This window comes from Gobius niger (assembly GCF_951799975.1).
Source record: "Gobius niger genome assembly, chromosome: 1".
In the NCBI taxonomy this organism is placed as follows: domain Eukaryota; kingdom Metazoa; phylum Chordata; class Actinopteri; order Gobiiformes; family Gobiidae; genus Gobius; species Gobius niger.
In genome coordinates, this window is record NC_136852.1 from 15,938,301 (window position 1) to 15,955,794 (window position 17,494).

Sequence of the window (17,494 nt, forward strand, 5' to 3'; positions counted from 1 at the left end):
TATATCGTTATCGTGATATTTCTTTTTTATATTGTGATATTGATTTTAGGCCATATCGCCCTGCCCTACGGTAGAGTATCCCTCCAAAAACTAGAACATAACAATTACTTGTTGATTCCTTTTAAACAATCAACCCCATGATGTGGACTGATTAACCCTTAATCCCTTCTCTGTTTTGTACACAGCATTCAAGTTCATAGTCCTTATCACTAGTGTTTTGAAGGCCTCCCCCTTGCTGTCCCTTAGCTAAGGTGCACACAGATACAACCTAGGGCAGGCTCCTGACAGGCCCAAGGTCTCTTGACATAGCCTTTCTCAGTGACATTTCATCAGAGGTGGAGTGTGGCATCCCTCCCTGTTCCCCGTTGGCGTGATTGGCTTTGTGCTTTGCTGTCGTAGCCATGGCGGAGAAGATTGATCACGCTGAGGTAGATGCGAGTGTTAGGGGTCTTTTAAAGAAGGGACAGCCAGGAAAGGTCAGACTCTGAGGTGAAGCCAGTGATATTGACTCTGCAAAGGTTCACTGTGATGAGGCTCTAATACCTGAGATCTCACACTGTGGCCAAGACAGAGAGCCACTCACAGACTTACTGTACCAAAAAATATATGAAACTACCAACGAACTGAACATATTGAGATGTTTTGATTAAAAAGATCTGCTCAAATTGGCGTTCACAAACAGGACTTTACAACATGGAATATTACAATTGTGATTCTGATTTGAGACTTCTTCTTTGCTCTTACATTTAACCTATAGCTTTCAGACTCCTCCTGCACCCATTGTGCCCCTCTCGTCTTTCTCTGTTCTCCATTGGGGCTTCCCGCATGTCCGTCTTCGCCTCACTCCCAGACATCTCTCACCAGTGGCTAATGTTGTGTTTTCTCCAGGACATTTCCTATCATTGTGTCTCGGTCCGCAGCAGCGTGCCTGTATGCTTCCTCCTCCGTCTCAGTCTGTGCCCGCACCCATTCGTCTTCGGCCACCTGGCAGCGCCCGCTTTGCCTCTCGGCGTTTCCGTGTCTGAAGCCTGGGCCTACACTCTCAATCTTTCTCTCTCCTCGCTGTGGCTCTGGAGGGAACCTGCTTGACTAATTAAAGAAAAACAAACTCCGTGCTTTCCAGGCGCTCGCTGCAGAGCACTGCTTATTAAGGACTAAAAGTCAAACTTCATGATTCATTAAGAAGAGGAAGTGTGATCCGGCTGGACACATGAGTGGGACTGGAGAGCAGCTGCGAGAAAGAGTGAAGGTGGAAATTATTTGGCAGCTTATGTACAGAGCTGCTCAGTGAATCTACAGTGTTCTAATTGTGCTATTAATTATTTTGCAATACAGGCTCCCTGCTTTAAAACAGATGATAATAGTTAATTTGCATTAGACATAGTAGTATCATTTTAGCATGAGTGTTTCTTCGATTCATGTGAATACCTTTATATTGCTTTTAAAGGGATATTTTAGGATTTTGACGTAGTGCTTCCTTTCCTAGTTATCCATTTGATTTCTGGAGATATATATTTTTAATTCATTCAGTCCATATATTTGAAGAGTTTAGTGGTGCTAGGCTAGGGCTAGGCTAGTGCATGTCTATGGTAACTAGTAGCCTGCATTAAAAACAGTCTGACCCAAGCACAGTGCACCTGAGGCAAATCACTTATAAAACCAGACTACTGAAAATGTCTGTGTTGACTGAATATTTTTTTTTAAATATAACCATTTTGCTTTTAAAAGAACTTGGTTCCTGGTTGTAAGCTATGCAGCGGCCGAGTGATCTGCAAGGTTACCGGATCTACAGTAGTTTGTTTACCTGCGGCCGGCATTGTGACACGTGGAATTCAAAAAGGAGCTTCCTACAAATCAGATATGGCAACGTTTGGAGGACTGCGCTAGCCTAGCACCACTAAACTCTTCAAATATAAGGACCGCATGAATTCAAAAGAAAAAATATCTCCAGAAATCAACAACACTCTGCATAACTAGGAGATGTCCCTTTAAGAGATAATAACTATAGCAATCGGCTTCTTTGTGAAGTTCACATCTCACTGTGATCTTTAAAGCCCTGTTATTCACTCAAAGCGTGATGAGACCGACCAGTAGGAGGAGGGAGTGGTGAAAAGTTTGTGTTTGAGCCTGAGAGTCGTATTTAACAGAAATGACACCGAATCAGGACCAAAATAGCAGATCACAATTTGATTTGTGTCGTCATATCGCCCAGCCCTAGTTCTTACTATGAGCAATTGTTATTCATGTACATAAATCATACCAGAGAAAGTAGTGTTGACAGTGATAGGAGTGGTAACTTTAGACAATATAAATTTACTATAGTACTTGACTGACAACGGACTTTGAACACAGTGCAGTGCAGCACATTTTGGAGGCAGCAGTGGAATTTTTTAATTCTTTGTAATTGCAATTTTTATAATATGCCTAACATATCAGTAACCTAAATCTTTTCACCACAAATGTCTTTTTTCTATGTTTTGTTTTCTTTGAGATCATAATGTTATTGTCTAATGATGACTGACATTCTTATAAATATTGTTAATGCTTACTGTCAATAATCATGCTACTGCAGTGTTTAAATAAATGTAGGCGTCGCTGTCACTTGTAAAGTAATACAGACATGAATTAGAGTGGGCTAGCGTGAGTTTACTATGCCCTGCGTGTATTTAAACGTGTCTGTTTGCGTGGCCCCGTCCTCTTTTCTCCCCTCTCCTCCAGTGTGATGTTTTCCTTTGCCTCTAATGAGTTCTAAGTGGCCAATACTTTCTTCTGCAGGAAACTCGTGTCAAACTAATTAACTTTTAATGAGAGGAAACCCACTGATTAGAGTGTTTCTCTTGGCATGACAGCCTATTAATTCTGTTGGTTTGAGCAGCAGGACCGAGGAGCCGAACAAAAAAGACGACCTCTCTCTACGAAACACTTCCTCTGTGTTTTTTATTCTCACACATGCTTAAGTCTGAACCCTAGCTCAGTCTGTTTGACCAGCTGTTGAAGACGCCACGCTTTAATCCACGCTGCACACTGGCATCCCAAAGTTGACTAATACTGCCATCTAGTGACTAATAAGATTACTGCATTCGATTCACAACCAACAGGGTACTCTTAAGCCCCACGTGAACCGAGTACATTTTCTCCAGTTTGGCTTCACCCAAATCTAAAAGCTTCTTGAAAAAAGAAAAAGGGTCAAAATAGGGACAGAAATGGTACAAAAAAAAGAATCAAAATGCAACAAAGGAGCGACAAAAATGTGACCAAAAAAAGCAATGAAAAAGTGACCAAAATGTGACAAAAATGGTTGACAAAAATGCAGAAAAGTGACAGAAAAGTGACAAAAATGGCTGATGAAAATGCAACAAAAAAGACAAAAAATATAGTACCCGAAAAGTGGCAGAAACACAACAAATAATTAACAAAAAGTCATGAACATGTGGCAAAAATGTGATGAAAAAAAGCTTTCAAACAAAAGGGCCGACACCGTGTGGAAAAAGCTCAATTTAGAGTTTTGTGGGTCTTAGCTTCCAAATGAGGCATTACACCTTACAGGCTGTGATCTTATGAAAATGCACTCGGTTAATGTGGGGGTTAAGAGGTTAGCTGTAATTAATTTGGTAAGGGTACATGGTAAAGCACTTAACTAATCATGTGTGTAATCCCATTATGATTAAAACTGTATGACACATACACTGACTTTCAGTCAGTGTATGGGAATACAAGTCTATAGAGCTTCTTTAATTTTCCACAGTGGGTTCAGAATTGTTGTTTTTTATATGTACAGAATAAGTACAGAAACACTAATGAGTCTGTTTAAGTGACTGGTGAGGCTGAGTAGTGTTTGCCCTGATTTAAGTTTTAAGGCTTATGCGTAAATCATTAATATTCCCTGACGAAAACAGTATTTTACATCACATAGATCCCATTCTTATTTGGGTACGATTTTCAAGGCAGAATAGATGCTTTTCCCCCTCACTATATTTTCTCCCCAACCTACTTTTGTACGTGGAATAGTGGAGAGTGACTAAAATACCAGCGGTGTGCCTATTTGACTTACATTTACATATCAGAGTGTGTTTAACTGCCAATAGAGCATATTACACAGTGATAACATCCTATTACAGTAGCATTCAGATCCAGTGGGAGCTTTATGCCGTTCCCAGAAATCCCAAGTGGGGCTTTTTTGAAGTGTCACTATTGGGCCTCAGAACCTGTAAAATGTGTTAGTTTCATCTCTCAATTACTGTCAGAGTTTGAAGTATTGATCCTCTACCTTTATCTGTCACAAAATGGCTCAAGTTTGTCAAAGCCCAAAAAGCAAACAAAAGTGAGATAAGCAAGCCCGGCAGCTGGTGTGGTTTCAAAGCTTGCCTGAGTATTGAAATCTATTTAGTTTCAAGTTCTGCACACCCGCTTCAGATGAGGGCTCTGGGGTGAACACTGAACAGGGAGGGACAAAGAGGGAGAGATGCGTTTGATTCGTCAGACGTTTTTAATTTAATCTACAGCTGTCAGGATGTGGAGAATCTCGACCTCATCGCCGCCTTACATCTGCCTGATTTCACCCCGGGCACCAGACACTGTTCTAACACACATGTGAGCATGAATCGCACACATTCACATATACAGTATTATCTTATACTCAACAGAGAGCACTGAGAGGGCGGATGAGGACAAGCACCTTCTAGAACAGACATGCAAATGTTAATAAATGTTGAAAAGCATGATCTGTGTAATGTGAAAGAGGAGAAGAGTTGGGAAAAACATTGAGCAAATTGGACAAAAGGTTAAATCATCGACGGCCAGGAACAGGCTTCACTAGCTCTTTTTGGAACAGTCCAAACATAACCGCTGACTGGACTCAAATTTTTAAATTGATGTCTGATGTTTGTGGAACGCAGTCACACCTTGACCCTGTGCTTGCACTTTTGGAGTATCTCTGGTAACGGCTAATCTAGTTAACAGAAAACTAAATTTGCTATCTAGAAGACTGATATTACTAAATTGGTTAAAAAAAATACCTCAAACCTATATTAATTTGTTACAAAAAAGATTATAATTCAAAGTGAAGGTAGATGATTTTCATTCGATATGGGATCCGTTTCTGGGGTACTTTGACCAGCAAGCAAAAGTGTGAATGAGAAATTAATGATTGGCCTGACCCCACCCACCCCCTCCCCACCCGTTTTTTTTCTTTTTTTTTTTTCTTTTTTGGTTGCTGTTGTTGTTGTTGCTGCTGTTTTTATAACAATAAAAATAAAAATAAAAAAAGAATTATTAAAAATAAATAAATAGATAATAAGGGTTAAATTATCGACTGTAAAGGTAAAGCAGACATGCACATCGCAAATAACTGAAAAGAGTGAAGGATCCAAAAAACTGTAAATTATATCAGCCCTTCATCAAGTATGATGATGTGGCCCCAAACATCACTTTCGTGGTGTGCGAAATCTGTGCGGATCTTTTTGCTTTCTTAAATCATCGAATGGGTTTTGGTAAGGTTGAGGACGTTTCGCTTCTAGCTAAAGGAGCTTCTTCTTAGCTCTTTTGGTCAGAAAATACACTATTACCCAAACTGGAGCAGCTCCTCCCAGGAGGACAGAACCAAAACTGCCATTCCTACTCAAGTTGTCTACAGTATCACTTAACTAGCAACCAGCGAGTCTGTCGACGGCCCTGACTAAAACTCAAAACCTTTTATGAGACAGCTACCTGTACATTCACAACAACTGCAGCTACAAAATCAAATAAGCCTTGCACTATGCTGACTACTAGGCCTACAACTTGGGATGTAATTGTAGCAACTGAGAAACTGCTTCCAGATTGCTGTTTGTTTGTTCAAGTATGCAGATACCATTAGTTTTGTGTACTTTAACACTTAAGCTTTTCATAATCATAAGTGTAAAATGGTACCGATACCAACATTGCATATCACATTTACCCCCCTGCACTGTTCATGATTATGTGAAACAATAAGTAGCTTGACATTGATTTGATTTCCACCACTTCAGACACTTGTGCTCATATCCGCCACTAAATATATAATATTTCAAAATTTCAGTCACATTTTGCTCTTCACCTAATTTGTAATATCACTGCTTCCCATCTTGTGGTCATATATCTGCTAGCAGCCCTGTCTCCACCGAAAGGGCTTCCAATTTCACACAGTCTTGCAATCTTTCACCATAAAACACGCACCTCAACTCTCCAAAGTGCAGTATCCCAGAGTTTCTAACATTTTGCGTGGTTCAACAGTCGCTGTGGGACTCTTCCTGCAGATGGACCCCCGCTCCTTTAGTGTTGGACTCTGAAAGAGGAAATTAAATTAAACATCAGCCGCAGAAATAGGATCCTGTGGATGGCCTTCAAGGCAACAATTACTCCCTTCATCTACACTATCTCCCTTCTGGGAATCTAGTGGACAATTGAGCTCATACTGTTAAACAATACCAAGAACAATTTTACACTTTAAAAATGTTAGAATCTCAGTCAGCATAGAAGTCCTTAGTATCTATCCAACCAGCGTAAGAACTGATTTGCATCGGCCACAGTGTATGATGAAGCTGTATGATTTTATGATATCATTAATGTATTACCTGTTTTAACTTTGTCCAGAAACAAAAGTGTAGACTTACTTTGTTTACATATATATGGCCTGGGGTTATTTGTGACATTTCCTTAGGCTACAAAACTATCATCATTATAACGTCTTTAGAATAATATAATAATACTTTTAATATACAATAAAATGATCGAGTCTGCGGACGACACCACCCTCATCGGGCTCAACTCAGATGGTCATGAGTCCACCTACAGGAAGGAGGTGGACCAGCTGTGTCCTGGTGTAGCCTGGAGCTGAACGCCCAGAAGACAGTGCAGATGATCGTGGGCTTCAGGAAAGTCGCAGCCCAGCAGCTCCACCTTGCCCTGACAGACTCTTCCACTCCCATCTCCGCCGTGGACTCCTTCCATTTCCTGGGCACCACCATCAGGACCATAAATGAGAGCAAACCATCAGCTCCCTCGACTAGAAAGCCCAGCAGAGGGTGTTCTTCCTACTGCCGATCAAGATGCTGGTGCAGTTCGACAGTTCTCTATCCTCACCTCCTCCATCACCATGTGGTGCGCTGGCGACACAGCCCGGGACAAGTATCGACTGCAGCGCATGCGAAGGTGATTGGCTGTAAGCTTCGATCTCTCGAGGACCTGTTCACCTCCAGGACCTGGAGGCTTGTAGGCTTCTCATTTTTTCCCCCTCCGCCATCAGACTCATGAACCAAAAAAACCCAATAACTCTGTATCAGACTCATGAACGAATTAACCTGTTCCAGACATTAGCACTGCTCTATTGCAGCATATGGTATGTCCACAGTCATATCTGCTGCTAACACCTAATGCATCTGTACATACATTCATGCTGTCGATCTGTGTTTTATAGTTTTAACGTTTTTATAGTTTATTGTTTATCTCTACCAAGTTTTATGTTCTATGTTTTAAGTTTCATGTTGAAAGATTGCACCAAATAAAATTCCTAGTTTGTGAACCTGTTCATTGACAATGGCAATAGAACCTTTTCTGATTCTGATAAAGTCAGATAATGAAAATAATGCATGATGAAGATAGGCTGGAATTAGTATATAATGTACAAAAAGGGCCAGGACAGGGAACTTTCAGCTGTGGGGTGGGGACGCATGTGCCACTGAGCACAACTACACTGCGTTCCAAATTATTATGCAAATGACATTTTTCTAAGATTTTCTAAATTGTCAACTCAAATGAGAGTCAGCACAATTTTCAAGTCTTTAACTGGTAGAGGATCATTTAAATGTGGTGGGAAAAATGTCCTAGTGATAACAGTATTTTTCTTAAAAATAAATATAGTAAAAACCTCAAAATCTACTGTTCCAAATGATTTATTATGCAACTCATCGTTTCAGTACATTTTAAAGCTTGTAATTAACTGAAAATTGTCATTTTGTAGTCAAAATTGGAATTTGTAGCATTAGGAGGTCATATTTACTGAAATCAAAAGCTATTTCAATCAAAAAAAATATTAACAGGTCAAGTTACATTTTACCATAGGAGCCCTTGTGTGATTGCAGCTTCAAAATTCTGAAATTCATTAAACTTGTGGGTTTTTGGAGAGTTTCTGCTTGGATTTCTTTGCAGGATGTTAGAATAGCCTCCCAGAGCTGCTGTTTGGATGAAAACTGCCTCAACCCTTCATAGAAGTTTTTTTTGTTGAGGCTCCAAAGGTTCTCAATAGGGTTGAGGTCAGGGGAGGAGGGGGTCCACATCATGAGTTTCTCTCCTTTTATGCCCATAGCAGCCAGAGATGCAGAGGTATTCTTTACAGCAGGACATGGTACGTTGTTATGCATGAAGAGGATTTTGTTAGGGAAAGCACGGCTCTTCTTTTTGTAGCATAAAAGACAGTGGTCAGTCGGAAACTCCACATATTTTTCAAAGGTCATTTTCACACCTTCAGGGAGCCTAAAAGGGCCTAAAGGGGCCGACCAGCTCTCTCCTCATGATTCTGGCCCAAAACATGACTCCGCCACCTCCTTACTGACGTCACAGCCTTGTTGGAACATTGTGGCCATTCACCAACCATCCACTACTCCATTGATTTGACCATCCAGGGTTACACGGCCTCATCAGTGAACAAGACTGTTTGAAAATGAGTCCTCATGTATTTCTGAGCCTGTTACAGCCGTTTCTGTTCATCAGCTTCAATTAACCGTTTCGGGGAGGCCCGGATAGAAGGTTTATGCACAACTGCAGCCTCTGGAGGGTCCTACACCTTGATGTTTGGGAGACTCCAGAGGCTTCAAATACCTGTATGCTGCTTTGTGGCATCTGTTCTCCTAATCTGATGTGTTTGTCTGGCAGAAACCGTCCAATTTGTGCCATTATCAGCACAAACCGGAGTGTGCTCTGAATCATCCACAAATCTTCTATCAGTACGATGATTACACTTAATCTTTCATGAAATATTGAAGGTTTTCATATCTAGACCAAGGCATTCAACTATGTCACGCTTTTCATCAGCAGAGAGACCCTTTTTCTTTCCCATATTGCTTGAAAATGATGATCTGCATAATAAAGTGGAACACCCTTTTTCAGCACCCTTTTTTCCCTTAACTGGGCTTAACCTGAAAACTAATCATCCCAGGTCTCTGAGATTAATGTCAGTTATTCATAGAGCCCCAATACACGATACCATCCATGAGTTTCATTATTATTATTTTTTTTTACCTTTTTGACACAAAAATCCAATTTGCATAATAATTTGGAACGCAGTGTATAAGAGTTTAGCTGTGATAAGAGGACCTGTGACGTCATTCCCCTTCCATGTATTCTACTTCAATCGGTGGGGATCATAGACTTATATTTATAGACTGTCCTTCCTGTCCTTCGGGGTCGGGTGCTAAGAGGACTGGGTGGCAGTCGAGGCCGGGTGCCTCGACGACCTGGTCCACATGCACAGCTTCTGGCGTTCGGGACATGGAACGTCACCTCGCTGGGGGGGAAGGAGCCTGAGCTTGTGCGGGAGGTTGAGAGATACCGACTAGATATAGTCGGGCTCACCTCCACGCACAGCTTGGGTTCCGGATCCCAACTCCTGGAGAGAGGCTGGACTCTCCATTTTTCTGGAGTTGCCCACGGGGAGAGACGGCGGGCTGGGGTGGGTTTGCTCATATCCCCCCAGCTCAGCCGTCACGTGTTGGAGTTCACCCCGGTGGACGAGAGGGTCGCGTCCCTACGCCTTCGGGTCGGGGACAGGTCTCTCACCGTTGTCTCGGCCTACGGGCCCAACATCGGTGCAGAGTACCCGGCCTTCTTGGAGTCCCTGGGAGGGGTACTAGATAGTGCTCCGACTGGGGACTCCATTGTTCTCTTGGGGGACTTCAACGCCCACGTGGGTAACGACAGTGAGACCTGGGAGGGAGTGATTGGGAGGAACGGCCTCCCCGATCTGAACCCGAGTGGTGTTCTGTTATTGGACTTCTGTGCTAGTCACAGTTTGTCCATAACGAACACCATGTTCGAGCACAAGGGTGTCCATAAGTGCACGTGGCACCAGGACACCCTAGGCAGGAGGTCGATGATCGACTTTGTAGTTGTGTCATCTGACCTCCGGCCGCGTGTCTCGGACACTCGGGTGAAGAGAGGGGCGGAGCTGTCAACCGATCACCACCTGGTGGTGAGCTGGATCCGCTGGCAGGGGAGGAAGCCGGTCAGACCTGGCAGGCCCAAGCGTGTTGTGAGGGTCTGCTGGGAACGTCTGGCGGATCCCTCTGTCAGTGGGGTCTTCAACTCCCACCTCCGGAAGAGCTTCACCCAGATTCCGGGGGAGGCGGGGGACATGGAGTCCGAGTGGACTCTGTTCTCCTCCTCCATTGTTGATGCGGCTGCTCGTAGTTGTGGCCGTAAGGTCTCTGGTGCCTGTCGCGGCGGCAATCCCCGAACCCAGTGGTGGCGCCCGGAAGTAAGGGATGCCGTCAAGCTGAAGAAGGAGTCCTACCTGGCCTTGTTGGCTTGTGGGACTCCTGAGGCAGCTGAGAGGTACCGGCAGGCCAAGCGTGCTGCAGCTCGTGCGGTCGCAGAGGCAAAAACTCGTGTCTGGGAGGAGTTCGGGGAGGCCATGGAGGAAGACTATCGGTCGGCCTCGAAGAAATTCTGGCAAACCATCCGGCGCCTCAGGAGGGGGAAGCAGTGCTTCACCAACACTGTGTACAGTGCGGGTGGGGGGCTGCTGACCTCGACTGGGGATGTCGTCGGACGGTGGAAGGAGTACTTCGAGGACCTCCTCAATCCCGCCGTCACGTCTTCCGATGAGGAAGCAGAGGCTGGGGACTTGGAGGTGGGCTCGCCCATCACCGGGGCTGAAGTCACCGAGGTGGTGAGAAAGCTCCTCGGTGGCAAGGCTCCGGGGGTGGATGAGATTCGCCCTGAGTACCTTAAGTCTCTGGATGTTGTAGGACTGTCTTGGCTGACACGTCTCTGCAACATCGCGTGGCGGTCGGGGACAGTGCCCCTGGATTGGCAGACCGGGGTGGTGGTCCCTCTCTTTAAGAAGGGGGATCGGAGGGTGTGTTCCAACTACAGAGGAATCACCCTCCTTAGCCTCCCCGGTAAGGTCTACTCCAGGGTGCTGGAGAGGAGGATCCGGCCGATGGTTGAACCTCGGATTCAGGAGGAACAATGCGGTTTTCGTCCTGGTCGTGGCACACTGGATCAGCTCTATACCCTCCGTCGGGTGCTCGAGGGTTCGTGGGAGTTCGCCCAACCAGTCCACATGTGTTTTGTGGACTTGGAGAAAGCGTTCGACCGCGTCCCTCGTGGTGCCCTGTGGGGGGTGCTCCGGGAGTATGGGGTCCGGGGCCCTCTGCTAAGGGCTGTCCGCTCCCTGTATGACCGCAGCAGGAGCTTGGTTCGCATTGCCGGCAGTAAGTCAGACCTGTTCCCGGTGCGTGTTGGTCTCCGCCAGGGCTGCCCTTTGTCACCGGTTCTGTTCATTACTTTTATGGACAGAATTTCTCGGCGCAGCCAGGGGCCGGAGGGTGTCCGGTTTGGGAGCCTCAGAGTCTCATCTCTGCTGTTTGCAGATGATGTTGTTCTGATGGCTTCAACAAACCAGGACCTTCAGCACGCACTGGGGCGGTTTGCAGCCGAGTGTGTAGCGGCCGGGATGAGAATCAGCACCTCCAAATCCGAGGCCATGGTTCTCCACCGGAAAAAGGTGGTTTCCCCTCTCCAGGTCGGTGGGGAGTCCTTACCTCAAGTGGAGGAGTTCAAGTATCTCGGGGTCTTGTTCACGAGTGAGGGACGGATGGAGCGTGAGATCGACAGACGGATCGGTGCAGCGTCAGCAGTGATGCGGTCGCTGTATCGGTCTGTCGTGGTGAAGAGGGAGCTGAGTCGGAGGGCAAAGCTCTCGATTTACCGATCGATCTACGTTCCCACCCTCACCTATGGTCATGAGATTTGGGTAATGACCGAAAGGACAAGATCGCGAATACAAGCGGCCGAAATGAGTTTCCTTCGCAGGGTGGCTGGGCGCACCCTCCGAGATCGGGTGAGGAGCTCAGCTACCCGGGAGGAGCTCGGAGTAGAGTCGCTGCTCCTCCACGTCGAAAGGAGCCAGCTGAGGTGGCTCGGGCATCTGTTTCGGATGCCTCCTGGTCGCCTCCCGCGGGAGGTGTTCCAGGCATGTCCTAGTGGGACAAGGCCTCGTGGAAGACCCAGGACACGGTGGTGGGACTATGTCTCCGAGCTGGCCTGGTGTCGCCTCGGGGTCCCCCCAGAACAGCTGGAGGAAGTGTGTGTGGATCGGGAAGTTTGGGCATCTCTGCTGAGACTGCTGCCCCCGCGACCCGGCCCCGGATAAAGCGGAAGAAAATGGATGGATGGATGGATGGACTGTCCTTCCTCACTCCTCCAGTTGTATCTTCACACTTCAAACAAACACAGATCGAATGAAGGAGACTGTAAGTGGCCAAGAAGCAAAAAATGCACATATCACATTAATTAATATTAATAATTACATATTATTTTAGAGAGAGAGAATCCATCATGGCAGATCAATCTCCTACTACAGAGCATTTTCCCCCAAAAATGGGACGTGACAAGAAATTTAATTATTGCGCTTTTGTTATATAGTGCGAAATAATGGTCCAGTATGATTGTCAAGGTTATTTAAAACCTAATTGGAAATTAAAGTCAATGGCTCATTCATTCATCGCTCATATGATTATATGCGTTATATATGCGTTATTTTCCCCCCAAAAAGTATTGAAAAGTATTTCGTCAAACTGGCGTTATTTCCAAATCCTATTGCATTATTTAAATAAAGTTATAGGCCCTTTTCACGCTGACGTCACGAATCCGCCATGATACTTCCGTGCAGTGTAAAACGACGTCCTGTCCGCGTTACTCTAATGGGATGAGATCGTGTGTTTCAATCTGAAGTGTCATATCTTCAAGAAAATCACCGTGGACGTCAAGTGGAAGGTATGTAATCATTGACAACATGCAGTACATTGTGTAGGAAGTAGAAATATCACCCAAGAATAGCCGTGTGATGATAGAGAAGTGAGTTTGTCCAGAAGCTTGTAATGCTAACACATGCTAACATGCGTTAGCATGTGGACAGGTTTCTTCTGGCGTATTTGCTCACATTATTAATCATTGATAACAAGTTGTCCATTGTGTAGGGAGTAGAAATATCAGCCAATGATCACTGTGTGATTAGAGAGTGACTTTTTCCAGAAGCTTGTTGCCAGTTGTAATGCTAACACATGCTGATGTGGGAAGATTTCTTCTGGCATATTTGCTCACATTAATTAATCTGTGTAAACTATTGTTTGGTTTCCTAGTTATAGATCTGTAGATGGTGCTGCAATCTCTTAACTTCAAAATATAGGCTATCATAGCTCCAAATGTAATGCAACATTAGCAATATGCTACTGAACAGTAAGGAACGCTTGACTATAGGTGTTATGAACATGCCGTCACGTCCGAGGCTTTAGTGGGCAACACAAATGTATTTTATAGACGATAATAGTTCTACGGTGGGTCAAAATAATTTTCAGAGTATTGCTAAGCTGTTCAGTACATGTTATAAAAAAGTAAAGACTACGCGCTATTTTATTTCAAATTATTGCGATATTGCTCCACATATCCCTCCTAAATGTTGCTTAAAATTCAAGTTTAATGTGCTAATTTAAAATGTTCACTCTGCCTTTTTTGTAGGATGGCCCAGTCATCACACAATGATTTTACAGTCCCTGCTTAACTTACCTCAAAGGCCCATCAGCAAACGCTCCAGCACGTGGCAAAAACTGCGGGGAAATCATTGGGACCACTCTTCCCGAGATCAGTACCAACAACAACACCCAATGTCTAATGGTAGTGCACAACATCCTGCGGGACCAGCGTCACCCGGCTCATCAAACCTCTCAGGAAGACCCAGTGAGGCTTTCCCCTCTCTCCCCTCTTTCCCTGGACAGTGAACCACACAACACTCTGCAATAACTGAAGTGAGCTGGACTTTGCATGGCTGCATTAATTACATCTATATCCAACTCTGACCATATCCTGTTTTTAATGCACTTTTTCATCTGTTTTTTTAATGTTACTGTATTTATGCCTGGAACAATAAACTCTTGATGTGCCAGGTTTACACAGTGGGTATTTATTGATGGGGTCTGTACACTTACAGGATTATGCACTTTCACCACATACCATGTAATGTTCTAATGCCCAAACAAAATTGTTTTTTAAATGACTGACAAAGCGCTGATTGATTTGAGGACATAGTATTTGACTTAGATTAATTTACTAAAAGATCAAAAATGGAAAAGGATTATAAATTCTTCATGAAAAAAAACATTAAGTTTAAATATGTTGGCAAACCAGTGTGGTTTCATTTAAAAAGACAAGTGGGATTAGCATTACACTGTTCATTCCAGTTTAACATTTTTTTTTTACCACCACTTCTGTAGTAGCCTCTTGTGCAGTTTCCTAAAATGACAGATACATGTTACTTGACAGTAGAGCCAATAATAAGAATTACAGAGAAAAACTTTACCTGAGTGCTTGGCCGCGTACTGGGGAATGGATAAAGGAACAGGCACACTTTTAAAGCCCATGGTCCTATTGACAATGATGGGCAAAAGGAAAAAGGCTTCAAACATGTTTCCAAAATGAACCTTCATGTTTCATGAACCATGAGATTATGTGACCAATGCCTTGGTGAATAGAAATGCTTTCACATACAATACAAATTCAGATATAACAAAAATAAGTTACTTTGTTGATTTTAATACATTCAAATCTTCAATCATTCAAATGAGGCTTTAGTTTTTAATAATTTGACACAATGACCCCATTTGTACATGAGGCTTCATATTGCCAATCATTACCTGTCGTGTGCTGTTTGGTAAAGTACGGAGGGCCTTCCCCACAGGACTTTTCCTGCACAGTAACCGGGACATCATTTAAGTTGAAGGTTATCTGTTGAAAAAAATACAGGTAAGTCTATTGGTACAGAACATCAACTTCATTTTATGTAGCTTCAAACAAGCGTTTATTATACAGTCATTCAATGCAATCCGTGTCTGCTACAGAGCAACTCCAACAAAGATGAGTGAGACTTGGATCTCTATCCATAATGTTACACAATTGCTGAAATATTACCTGAAGATGATGTGCCTGTGACATCTGACAGTCCCCTCACTCTGCGGTATATTGGAAAGTAATGGGATAAATGTTAGATGTCACGTGATGACTGGGCCATCCTACAAAAAAAGAAAGCCCAGAGTGAAAAACTTTAATTAGCACATAAGATTTAGGTGGGATATAAGGAGCAACATCATAGTAAATTTAAATAAAACCATGGGGAGTCTTTACTCTTTAAGATAAGCGTTGCCTATATAACACATGTACACATACAATGTATAATTAATAACAAGCAAATGCATAACTGTTGTAGGCAGGATCATTGTTGTTTATTTCCTCTATTTTTGCAATGTCTTGGTGAATGGTGGGCAAACAGCTGATTTTTTCTGTCATGAAGAGCTGTTTATTTAAATCACAGCTCTTTTACCACACAAGGGCAGCAATGCTCTGTTTGTGAAAATTGTTTTGACCCACCGTAGAACTATTATCGTCTATAAAATACATTTGTGTTGCCCACTAAAGCCTCGGACGTGACGGCATGTTCATAACACCTATAGTCAAGCGTTCCTTACTGTTCAGTAGCATATTGCTAATGTTGCATTACATTTGGAGCTATGATAGCCTATATTTTGAAGTTAAGAGATTGCAGCACCATCTACAGATCTATAACTAGGAAACCAAACAATAGTTTACACAGATTAATTAATGTGAGCAAATATGCCAGAAGAAATCTCCCCACATCAGCATGTGTTAGCATGTGTTAGCATTACAACTGGCAACAAGCTTCTGGAAAAAGCCACTTCTCTATAATCGCACAGTGATCATTGGCTGATATTTCTACTCCCTACACAATGGACAACTTGTTATCAATGATTAATAATGTGAGCAAACGCCAGAAGAAACCTGCCCACATGCTAACGCATGTTAGCATGTGTTAGCATTACAACTGGCTACGAGCTTCTGGACAAACTCACTTCTCTATCATCACACGGCTATTCTTGGGTGATATTTCTACTTCCTACACAATGTGCTGCATGTTGTCAATGATTACATACCTTCCACTTGACGTCCACGGTGATTTTCTTGAAGATATGACACTTCAGATTGAAACACACGATCTCATCCCATTAGAGTAACGCGGACAGGACGTCGTTTTACACTGCACGGAACGCGGAAGGCGGATTCGTGACGTCACGTGAAAAGGGCCTATTGCATTTCATTGCAAGCATTGTGAAATAACCGATGTATTTTCTCGTTATGCCCCCTGGCGGGCTCCATTGGGCTACTACTTATTTATATAGGCTACTTATTTTTACCACTTATTTTGTGCAATCCATTTCGTTAACTTGAGCAGATACGACGAAATCATAAACTACAACAACACAAAAGTATTAACAACAGATCAGCAAGTACTTTCTGGCGTTTTTTTTTTCTCTGGTCAGAATTTCCATGGAACTTTCAGGCTTAATAATTTTCATCATTTAAAACGTGAGCTCAAATGAACACTTGTCATAACATTCACTTTGTTGAGCTTTTGAATTGGAATCGCTACATGCAAAACGTTTTTGAGATAAACTAAGCCTACCGTGTAGCCTCCAAAATGCCGCGGACAACTAGCCAGGAAATCATGATTTTCTATGATCGATCAGACACACCACGCGCGCGGACGACGTGCTTTGCTGATCATGTACAACAGATGGCGCTAGAGTCCTAAACTTGAAACTGGAGAAAAGAGAAAATGCAAATGATACGTTTTAGATACTTTAGATACTTTTTCCTGCACAAAAAAAATAAAAATAAAAATCAATTGAACAGCTGCTCTTTAAGAACACACAGAGTGCAGATCAAAGATAAATGTGCAGATAATTATTAATAATAATAATAATAATAATAATAATATCGTCGTTATTATTATTATTATTATTATTATCATCATTATTATTATTATTATTATTATTATTATTAGTCTATTTGAATGACAAAATCATGCATGTACGCCGTCTGCCGCTAGGTGTCACTCGTCACCCCCACATAACTCTGACCTACTCCTACTGTAAATGCTGCTCCACGTTTCTCTGAGCCCGTGACTGGACTGCAGATGAACCGCAGTGACATATCATGGCTCTGAAGATGCCGCCCCATAATCTTCTTACAGTGCAGAAAGGTGCAGTGCAGCATTTTTGTATTAGTAGACCTACACAAAACATACTGATGATGTCTTATTCTGAATTATCATTTATTTGCCTCAGAGGAAAGCACCTTAAACCACCTCAATACGAACATTCAGATAAATTAACCCTAGTGTAACTGTTTG

At 43.2% G+C, this 17,494-nt stretch overlaps 1 long non-coding RNA gene across 1 annotated transcript; it reads right to left on the reverse strand.

Annotated features, from left to right (window-relative positions):
* Positions 1-14,443: 14,443 nt before the first annotated feature.
* Positions 14,444-16,313, reverse strand: LOC306967779. Its single transcript, XR_013793207.1, has 5 exons — positions 16,236-16,313; positions 15,199-15,299; positions 14,925-15,015; positions 14,591-14,655; positions 14,444-14,523 (listed from the first exon to the last, which is right to left on the reverse strand). It is a non-coding gene; the product is annotated as an uncharacterized lncRNA (long non-coding RNA).
* Positions 16,314-17,494: the final 1,181 nt, after the last annotated feature.